We start from the raw sequence: 9616 nt of genomic DNA on the forward strand, positions 1-9616 counted from the left end.
GAAAGTAATAAAATTAAGATATAAATAGTCGAAATGATGATGGATGGAGGAGTCGTAAAATGGTCAGAGTGACGGTGGCGACGACGGAGGAGTCAAGCGACTAGGTCAGGTCCAATCAGACTGGCTAATTAGTCTTGCTTGACTGGATTGCTCAGAAATAGAGTAGCCTTCGTTTCAATTAGAGAGTAAAGAAAGTTCAGTGATTATTTGATGCCTTTTCTCAATCTCTCATGGTCTTATTTATTGTCCTCCTTCTCGTTCCGTCCTCCTCCGTCTTTCTCATTCGTTTGACCGCTCCAAGTGGTTTTATTCCAAGATTCTTGGCGAACGTGATGGGAGTCTTGACTGTTTCAAGGTCCCTGGCTGACTGAGTATATCCGAATTCGGGTCCGGGTATGGTTTTGGGTAATTGGATGGTACTTTGTATATGCGAGCCTATTTTACATGGGCTTTGGGCCTTCTTGGCTAGTTAGATAGCTTATTGGACTGACTGACTGCTTGTTGGACTATTATTTTTCAAGTATACGAATTTTGTCCACTACAAATATTATTATATTTAACAAAATATTTATTTAATGGTAGATTGTAAACATTATCAAGTGATTTGAAGTTTTTTTTCTTCATCAAATTCACACAAAGATATTGCGAGAAACTAAAAATAGTTTATGTAAACTACTATCTACTATGACTTTTCTATTCTTATTTTATTTTTATTATTAATTTCTTTTTAAATATTATTGTAATTTATATATATGTCATGTAGCCATGTAAATATATATGTATGTCAATGTTGTGTTTAGATATCATATATGTAGATATTATTGATATAAATATTTATATATACTATAGAACTATAATTCATTCTATTATATATATATATATTTTTTTTTAAACAATGAACTAATTTTTATTAAAATTATAGACTATGTTTACAACTTTAAAACTAGGCAAACATGCATTGCACGTTACTTTTACCTAGTATATATATATATATGAGAATTCTCACAATTCCTCCTACTTAAACTCTATTAGTAGGACTTTCAGTATTCTCGATTCGTAAACAGTTTTCGGTGCAATTTTTTTTATGACCGTGTATATTGTACCAATTTAAAGTATTTGCAAATTTTCAAAAAATTCTAAATATTTTACAATACTGAAAACTATGTTCAAGCATATTATTGCACACTTGACTAAGTTTTTTTTTTATATATATATAAAATAAAATATATGTGGTTGAAGAAGAAAGAAGAAGAAATGATATGTATGCGTGGATGCATTATATAGCATTGATAGCCATAATTAAAACATTTTTGTCAGTTTAAATTTGAAATTTCAACTATCACAAATTGTTATCTTTTTGGCTATAGATGCAAGACTGAAAACTAATAAACCTTGTTTGGATAAAAGTTAATAGGATATTATATATATATATATATGTGTATTGTTGTGAAACAACAAACAAACAAGAACTAAACAAAAGAATCAGTAACAAGCAAGATAATAAAAACAAGATAACAGCAAGAGTTTACTTGGTTCGGTTCATTCTCATGAACCTACTCCAAGGGTCTGAACAACCAAGAAATGGCTGATATACTTTATTCAATCTGAGTGTTACAAAAGAGAGAGATTACACCAGAGACAAGCTCACTTACACCTGAGTTACAAACCCAGAATTCTTCTCTCAAAACAGAACAAAATTCTCACCAAACTCTCTCACTAAACTCAGCTCTCTAAGAACTCCTTTTCTCAGCTTTACAAAGTTGTTCTCAATAAACTAAACCTTATAGTATATATATACAATTAAAAGGCTGTAACTAAAACATAACAGTCTTGGAGAGTGCACACGTGTACCAGCTTACTTAAGTGGCTGAATCACTTTTCCAGCAAATCCACCTTGATTTAGTCACATTAAGTAACACAAATTTAAACTGAACAGACCAGAGCCGATGAGGCTCACTTAAAAACTTCCAAATCCAATCAAGTTTAGGCAATGCCTAAACTTGTTTACTGTCACACTCTTTGTCAAAATGTGAGCTGGATTGTCTTCAGTATTGACTTTCTTTGCCAAAACTTGCTTCTGTGATACAATGTCTCTAATAAAATGGAACTTTATGTCTATGTGTTTAGATCTTTCATGTAGCATAGGATTTTTAATCAAGTGCAAAGCACTTTGATTATCACAGTAGACTATAGTATTTTCTGAATCTATTCCAAATTCTTGAGTCAAACCTTTCAACCATAGAGCTTCTTTGAATGCCTCAGTTGCTGCCATATACTCAGCTTCAGTTGTTGATAAGGCAACAACTTTCTGAAGGTTTGACTTCCAGCTAACACAGCCACCAAGTACCTTGAAAACAAACCATGTTAATGATCTCCTTGTATCAACATTGGCTGCATAATCTAAGTCAACGTAGCCAACTACAGTCTCTTGAGAGTCATTAACATTTCCATAGATCAAACCTTGATTTAATGAACCCTTTAGATATCTTAGAATCCATTTCAAAGCTGCCCAATGCTCTTCCCCAGGATCAGCCATAAATCTGCTCACAATGCTCATAACATGGCCTAAATCTGGTCTTGTACAAACCATAGCATACATAAGACAGCCAACAATATTAGTATAGGATACCTTAGACATATACTTCCTTTCTTCCTCTGTTTTAGGAGCTTGAGATTGGGAGAGCTTGAAGTGATTTGCAAGAGGTGTAGTCACTGGCTTAACATGATTTAAGGCAAATCGGTTCAACACTTTCTCAAGATAACTTCTCTGAGATAATTTGATCACTTTTGGTCTATGCCTGATTATTTCAATCCCGAGGATCTTGCTTGCTGGACCTAGATCTTTCATTTCAAATTCACTATTCAGCTTTGCTTTGAGCTTATCTATTTCTGTTATACTTTTCCCAACAATCAAAATGTCATCAACATAGAGTAGCAAGAACAATTGGCTATTAGAATAGACACATGGATCATATGAGCTTTTAACAAAACCAATACTAGTAATAAATTCATCAAACCTAATATTCCATTGTCTAGGAGCCTGTTTTAATCCATAAAGAGATCTTTTAAGCAAGCATACCTCGTTTGGATTCCCATTGTCAAAGCCTTCAGGTTGTTTCATGAATATTTTCTCATCAAGTTTTCCATGTAAAAAGGCTGTTTTTACATCCATTTGGTCCACCTCAAGATCATACTTAGCCGCCTTAGCTATTATAACTCGAATTGATGTTTGTTTTACCACAGGAGAAAAAATTTCCTTGAAATCCAAACCTTCTTTTTGAGTAAAACCCTTTGCAACCAATCTTGCTTTAAACCTTTCCTTTTCTATTCCTGGTATGCCATCCTTTTTCTAGAAAATCCATTTGCAATCTACAAGCTTCTGTGCATTAATTTTCTCTACAATATCCCAGGTGTTGTTTTTCATAAGAGATTTCATTTCATCCTCCATTGCTAGTCTCCATTCTGTACCATTTTTACTGTTTATAGCCTCATTAACACTTGTAGGTTATGAGTTATCAATCTCTTCAGCTGCAGCAAGAGCATATGCTATGAAATCTGCATAGCCAAACTTATCTGGTGGTCTAACATCTCTTCTCTCTCTGTCCCTAGCCAGTTGATAATTGAATAGATCAAATTGAGTACTAGTAGAACTCTCACCTTCCTCTGACCTTGTAGCAGATTCTTCAGATAGAATTTTATGTTAGAATTTTATATGGACTAATATAATTACAAACATAATTCCATTATCACAATCATTTTATAGAGTGCCTACGAATAGTTAAAGACCATAATGGGATGGTTAATACTAATCTAATTGCAATTGAGGCACATGGTAGCACCCTAAAGACTATAGGTTGGCCCATTAAATCATAGTCCACCATATCTGATAATATAAGCCCAATAGGCCCAATATACCCCTTAGGGTAAGAAGGCATATGAGACATATATATAGAACATATATGTTGTTGGGAAAAGTACAGTGGTATATGGTTTGGTAAGGGTTGCTTTCATAAGATCTCTCTTGCATTGCTTTTCTAATATTGTTTTGTGTAGATCGTGAGAGATTCAAGGATGAACATTGGAGACTCAATGTCAGGTATGTTTCATCTATATATATATTCAATTCAATGCTCTAAATAAAATACGTTCCTGGATTGTTGTATGAGCATGCTATATTGATTTGAATCTGACTTATGGATTTATGCTCATAGTATTATATTATATTTAACAATTGGTATCATGAGCAAGGTCATTTGATTTTAGGGCTTGAAATTTTGATATATACCCAATTTTTCAAAATCTAATTTTTCACATGAAATTTCGAATATCATTGTTGGGCTATGTAGAAAATTAGTATATTAATCATCAATGGGTTCAGACCATTTTTTGACAAAATTTTGGGGAATTTTTTGAGTGCTTTTCGGCCATGGATACCCATTTTTTTTCTAAAAATTTTCATAGATAAATGTATATATGTTTGTTGGTTTTGAGAGTTTTTTAATCCAAATGGAGGCTGGAAAGTGATAGAGGATGAGACGTGGAGCAAAACCCCTCAAACGGAGTCCGATTTGGTGGCCGGAGATGGCCTATCCGACCGGGTCACGAACCGGGTCGCGTAGACTCGAGTAGCAGACCCACGGGTCAAAATTGGGTGACAGGGACGATAAAAACGACATGTCGTTTTGCCTCTGTCAGGCAAAAAACGACATGTCGTTCGTACGGACACGAGCCCCTTCAGAGAAAAATGACATGTCGTTTGACGTGTGAGGGGGTCGATTTTTTTTGTATAAAAACGACACGTCGTTTTGGCAGGTAAGGGGTCGATTTTTATAGTGACAAACGACAAGTCATTTTTGGTAAACTACATGTCGTTTTTTGGTAAACTACATGTCGTTTTTGGTAAACTACATGTCGTTTTCTGAAATTTAAAAAAATATATATATATTTGGGGCGCGTGGGGGCGCGTGAGGGGTGTTTTTTGGTCAAAATTTTACCATTTCACTCCTATTCTCATATCCTACTATTTGTATATGTTTACGCACAAGATTGATCCATGAATTGTATTCATAATTGTATTTGTATTTAATCTTTTGTGGCATGAATCTTATTATATATTGTCAACAATTATTGTTTATTTTCTTGCCTGTCGTAAGAATAAGCATGTGAATTGTTTAGTAAAGAGGAACGTTTAAATAATTATTTATTTAAATTTTGTGTTTTTTCCTCCAAAATTACATTAAGATCTATATAAGTAATTAATTATCCTATCGATAATAATTGCTTGGTAAGGATGCTTAATATGGTGAAGAAAATTTATTAAACATTATGAATCACAATTTATCTATCCTTTCGATAGTAAATTAATGTATTTGATTATAATGTTTAATAGATTGTTCTTACCTGTGTATGAGTTCTATTTTGTATGTTTATCTAAGAACTCTAGCATACATAATGATCATTGGTTATTTTGCGATCATATATTGATGAGAAAAGAGCACAAATGACATGGTTTATCATAACATGTATTTAATAGTTATTGCTCTTGTTTCTCATTCAGCTGTAAGCATTCCTAGATCTCCAGCCGTCTTGACGCTGAATGCAACCAACCACAAGCAGTGGATTGAAAATATCACGATGAACTTGACCTTCATGAAAATGGACTTGGCCTTGAGAATTGATGAACCATCTAAGCCTGCTAATGATGTTACTGAGAAGGTTAAGAAATCTTATGAGGACTGGGAACACTCCAATCGTTGTTGCTTGATGCTTATGAGATATCACATGGACGAATCCATTCGTGATAGTATTCCCAAGTCTGAAAATGCAAATGATTTTCTTGCTGCCATTAAGGAAAAGTATAAGAAATTCTCAAAGAATGAGAAGAATGAACATCTGAACATGCTGCATCACACTGTTTACGATGGTTCAGGTGACATTAGGGCTCACATTGACAAGCTCATGGGCCACTATCATAAACTTAAGGCCATGGATATGGACCTTGGTGAGGATTACATGGTGTGGTTGGTGATGGAGAACATTCCATCTCAGTTTGATTCAATCAGATCAAGCTACAATACTCAGAAGGAGCAATGGACTGTTGGGGAGATGTCTACTATTCTTGCCAAGGAAGAGGAGGACATGAGAAAAGGTAGGGCAAGAAGTATCTCCATGGTTTGTTTAGAGTCCAATATTATTGATGTGCCCTCAAACACTTGGTGGTTAGATACTGGAGCTACAATTCATGTTACAAATTCCTTGCAGGCAGTGACAAACCAAAGAAGACCAAGTAGGTTGGAGGAGCATGTATACATGGGAGACGATACTAAAGTCAGAGTTGAATTTTTTGGGACTGTTAGACTGCAGCTAAATACTGGGCATTTTTTGGAGTTGCATGATGTTGCTTATTTACCCTCTATTAGGAGGAACTTGATTTCTGTATCTATTTTGGATAGACTAGGTTAAAGTCTTCATTTTGAAACTGGAAAACTGACTTTGTATCATGACTCTATGTTGGTTGGAAATGGAACTTTATGTGGAAACTTATATAAGCTTGATTTACATGATGTTGTTCCTGTTACTTCTACTTCTTCTTGTTCTTCTTCTCTTAATGCTATTGTTGGGTCAAAACGTGCAAGATCAGATTTGAAATCTTCTATGCTTTGGCATAAACGTTTAGGCCATATTTCTAGAGATAGAATGGAGAGACTGGTGAAGGATGGCGTACTTCAGGATCTTGATTTCTCTGATTTCACTGCCTGTGTTGATTGTATAAAAGGAAAGTTGACTGCCAAGGTTAGAAAGAGCAAGTCAGACAGGTGCACAGATGTATTAGAGACTATTCATACTGATATTTGTGGGCCTTTTGTTCCACTTGCTATGGGTGGTTATAGATACTTTATCACCTTCATTGATGATTTTTCCAGGTATGGCCATGTTGAGCTCATTCGTGAAAAATCTGAATCTTTGGATGCCTTTAAGATTTTCAAGACGAATGTTGAGCTTCAAAAGGGAAAGAAGATTAAAACTGTCAATTCTGATAGAGGTGGAGAGTATTATGGACGTTATGATGAAACTAGAAGGAACCCCGGGCCTTTTGCCAAATACTTGCAGGAATGTGGTATTGATGCAAGATATACAATGCCAGGGACGCCCCAACAGAATGGAATCGCTGAAAGGAGAAATCGCACACTTCTTGACATGGTGCGTTGTATGTTGATTCATTCTAGCTTGCCAGAATTTTTATGGGGTGAGGCATTAAGAACTGCTGCTTATATCTTGAATCAAGTACCTAGTAAGTCTGTCCCAAAGACACCATATGAGTTGTGGTTGGGTAAGAAACCAAGTTTGCGTCATTTTCATGTTTGGGGATGTAAAGCTGAAGTAAGGCCCTATAACCCACAATCTAAGAAACTTGATCCGAAAACTATTAGTGGCTGCTTTGTAGGTTACACTATTGGATCGAGGGGTTCCAGGTTCTATTGTCCTTCTCACACCACCAGAGTGATAGAATCAGATAGAGCTGTCTATTTTGAAGAAGAATTTGGTTCAAGTCAAGGGTCAAGAGAAATTGTATTCAGGGAAGAATGTGTTTATGTCCCTGTACCTGTTGCTTCCGCTTCCGCTCCTGTTGATGACCCTGTGATTGAACAGATTCCGGTAGAAACTCATGATGAACCTCAAAATCAAGACCAAGATGAAAATCTTGATATTGGGGATGATGAAGCTATGGTGAGAAGATCACAGAGAACCCGCAGGTCTGCTATTCCTAATGACTACCTTGTCTATTTACAGGAACATGAGTTTGATGTAGGAGACACTTTTGAGCCAGTTACCTATCAAGAAGCTATGACTAGTCCTCAATCTGTGTTGTGGATGGATGCAATGAAAGATGAGTTGAATTCTATGTCACAAAATGAGGTTTGGGAGTTGGTTGAATTACCCAAAGGTTGCAGACCCATTGGATGCAAATGGGTGTATAAGATCAAACGTGACTCGAATGGGCAAGTGGAAAGGTATAAGGCTAGGCTTGTGGCTAAAGGCTATAGCCAGAGAGAAGGTATTGATTTCAAAGAAACCTTTTCACCTGTTTCCACCAAAGATTCGTTGCGAATCATTATGGCTATAGTTGCTCATTTTGATCTAGAACTCAATCAAATGGATGTGAGGACTGCTTTCTTGAATGGAGATTTATTTGAAGATGTTTACATGACTTAACCTATTGGTTTTGAGAAGTATGGCAAAGAACACATGGTTTGCAAGCTCAAAAAGTCTATCTGTGGGCTTAAACAAGCATCAAGGCAGTGGTATCTCAAGTTCGATATGATTGTCACTGCAAATGGCTTCAAGGAGAATGTAGTAGATCAATGTATATACATGAAGGTCAGTGGGAGCAGCTATATTTTTCTAGTATTGTATGTTGACGACATCCTGCTTGCATCTAATAATTCTGATCTGTTGTCTGAGACAAAACAACTTTTGTCTAGCCATTTTGATATGAAGGATCTTGGTGAGGCTTCCTATGTACTTGGGATTCAGATTCTTCGGGATAGGTCTAATGGTATTCTTCGTTTGTCTCAGAAGACTTACATTGATCGGATCTTGAAAAGATTCAATATGCATGCATGTTCTCCTGGGAAGGCACCGATAGTGAAGGGTGATAAGTTCTCAAAGGCCCAATGTCCACAAAATGATAAAGAGAGAGATGAAATGAAAGTCATTCCTTATGCGTCATTGGTTGGTAGCTTGATGTATGCTCAAGTATGCACACGCCCTGATATTGCTTTTGTTGTCGGCGTGTTGGGTAGATACTTGAGTGATCCTGGTCTTAGCCATTGGAAAGCGGCTAAGAAAGTCATGAGGTATCTTCAGGGTACAAAGGATCATATGTTGACTTATCGGCGAGCTGACACTCTTGATATAGTTGGGTTCAGTGACGCCGATTATGCAGGATGCGTGGATGATAAAAAGTCCACTTCAGGCTACATTTATATGATGGCTGGAGGAGCTGTTTCATGGAAAAGTGTCAAGCAGACACTCACAGCTTCTTCTATGATGGAGGCAGAATATATGGCGTGTTATGAGGCTACTTGTCAAGCAATATGGCTGCGGAATTTCATTTCAGCTTTGAATGTTGTAGACTCTATTTCGAGGCCGCTGAAATTGTATTGTGACAACTCCGCAGCAGTAGCTTTCTCTAAGAACACTAGGAGTACTTCTCGCTCAAAGCATATTGATATCAAGTACTATTTTGTTAAAGAGAAAGTCGATGAGTCCCTCATTTCTATTGAGTACACGCCTACCACTAGCATGTTGGCAGGCCCACTAACAAAAGGCTTACCCATATGTGTATTTCTGGAGCATGTTGCTCGAATGGGGTTGTTAGGAGCCTAGCTTGTTGAGCTCAGTGGGAGTTTTGTTATTATGTATCAAACATGCTAGTATTTTGTATGGATTGCTTATAGCTTGTGTTTTGTTCTGAACATGCATAATGATAATTGAAGTCACTTCTTATTGTTGCTGTTACGTATATATGTTTATATAAGTATATACTATTGTTCATCGAAGTGACAGGTACAAAAGGAGATGAATGCGCATAGTCTCAAATTAATGTACCACA

Source organism: Humulus lupulus, chromosome 2 (assembly GCF_963169125.1).
Source record: "Humulus lupulus chromosome 2, drHumLupu1.1, whole genome shotgun sequence".
NCBI classification, from domain to species: domain Eukaryota; kingdom Viridiplantae; phylum Streptophyta; class Magnoliopsida; order Rosales; family Cannabaceae; genus Humulus; species Humulus lupulus.